Raw genomic sequence first — 2154 nt, 5'->3', positions numbered from 1 at the left:
GAACTCCTCAAATGTAGGCGTCGGTAACCCCTTCGTCATGACATCGACAAACTGCTGAGCGGTGGGAACATGAAGAACGCGGACGCGCCCAAGAGCCACCTGCTCTCGCACGAAGTGAATATCGAGCTCAATGTGCTTCGTGCGACGATGATGAACGGGGCTGGCGGAGAGGTAGACCACAGAGACATTGTCACAGTAGACAATGGTGGCCTTCGGGACATCAAGGAGCAACTCCTGGAGAAGCTGCCGGAGCCATGAGCACTCGGCGACGGCATTGGCCACAACACGATACTCAGCCTCGGCACTGGAGCGGGATACCGTGGGTTGTCGTTTAGACGATCACGATATGAGCGAGGGCCCCAGGTAGACGCAGTAGCCTGAAGTCAAGCGTCGCGTGTCCGAGCAGCCAGCCCAATCGGCGTCACTGTAGGTGACAATGTCAGTCGAGGGCGAGGCCGTCAACGTAAGACTCAGAGTCGTGGTGCCGCGGATGTACCGAAGAATCCGCTTCACCAGGTTCCAGTGAGTGTTGCGAGGGGCGTGCATGTGGAGACACACCTGCGGGACGGCGTACTGCAGGTCCGGCCGAGTGAGTGTCAAGTACTGGAGAGCGCCGACGATGGAGCGGTAGAACGCTGCATCTGGCGCGGGTGAGACGTCGAGCGCAGAGACCTTGGCCTTCGTGTCGATAGGCGTGGGGACAGGCTTGCAGTTAAGCATGCCTGCCCGCTCAAGAAGGTCCTGCGCATACTGCTGCTGGTGAAGAAAGAACCCGTCAGCGCGTCGTACCACCTCAGTGCCGAGGAAGTAGTGCAACGGGCCGAGGTTCTTAATGGCGAACTCGGCGCTGAGGCAAGCAATATGCTGGCGAAGGAGCTCGGGCGAGGAAGCCATCAGGATGATGTCATCAACGTAGAGGAGCAGGTAAGTGGTCGCCGGAGCCTGGTGGTAGACAAACAGCGAGGCGTCGGAGCGAGTAGCCCGGAACCCGAGCTGCTGCAGGAAAAAGGCGATCCGCTGGTACCAGGCACGAGGGGCCTGCTTCAACCCGTACAACGAGCGGGAGAGCAAGCACACATGGTCATGATGAGCCGCGTTGACGAAGCCAGTAGGCTGCTGACAGAAAACCTGCTCCGAGAGATGGCCATGCAAGAACGCATTCGACACATCCATCTGATGCACCGGCCAGGCGCGAGAGACCGCGAGTTGAAGGACCGCGCGAATCGTGCCCGGTTTGACAACCGGGGCGAACATGTTGGTGAAGTCGACTCCAGGGCGCTGGCGAAACCCGCGGACCACCCATCGAGCCTTATAGCGCTCTAGAGACCCGTCAGGGCAAGTCTTATGCCGAAAACCCACTTGCCAGTGATGACGTTTGCATGGGGTGGACGCGGGACAAGCTGCCAGGTGCGGTTGCGCACCAGCGCGTCGAACTCCTCCTGCATCGCCGCGAGCCAATGCTGACAGCGCGTGATCCGAGGAGTGATCCGCTACGGATCCAGTGCCAGGATCCTCCTGGGATCTCGTAGCTGGGATCTTCTGTGCCTAAGGTAATCCTGCATCCAGATTAGTACGCAAAACAGGTATGCCATAGTTCATGTGATCATGCGGGGATAAAATAACGGCGTGTTTAGCAACTCAAGGTGGTGTGGAAGAGGATTGAGAATGGGCAAAAGGGAATACATTCTCATCAAAAATGACATCACGAGAAATGTACACACGGGCCGTACGCAATTGTAGACACTTGTAGCCCTTGTGGCGAATGCTATACCCGACAAACACGCATTGTTGGGATCTAAAGGCAAGTTTCTGAGTGTTGTACGGTCACTAGTTTTGCCAACATGCACACTCAAACGTGCGGACAGAAGTGTAGTCGGGTTTGTTTTGAAACAATTTTCCCATAGGACTTATGTTGTCGATGACACGACTAGGGAGGCGATTGATAAGATAATAGGCCGACAAATATGCCTCGTCCCAAAAACGTAAAGGCATGGATGCATGTGATAATAGATGCATGTGATAATAATGACATGCCCATGTTAACGATGTCACGATGTTTCCTTTGGGCAGAACCATTCTATTGGTGTGTGTGTGGGCAAGAAATGTGATGTGTGATGCCAAGTTGACGAAAGAAGGTATTACTACGTTTTTCAT

This window comes from Triticum aestivum, chromosome 5D (genome assembly GCF_018294505.1).
Source record: "Triticum aestivum cultivar Chinese Spring chromosome 5D, IWGSC CS RefSeq v2.1, whole genome shotgun sequence".
Taxonomy (NCBI): Eukaryota; Viridiplantae; Streptophyta; class Magnoliopsida; order Poales; family Poaceae; genus Triticum; species Triticum aestivum.
The sequence above is the reverse complement of the archived record's forward strand: the minus strand, read 5'-3'. Positions refer to the sequence as shown.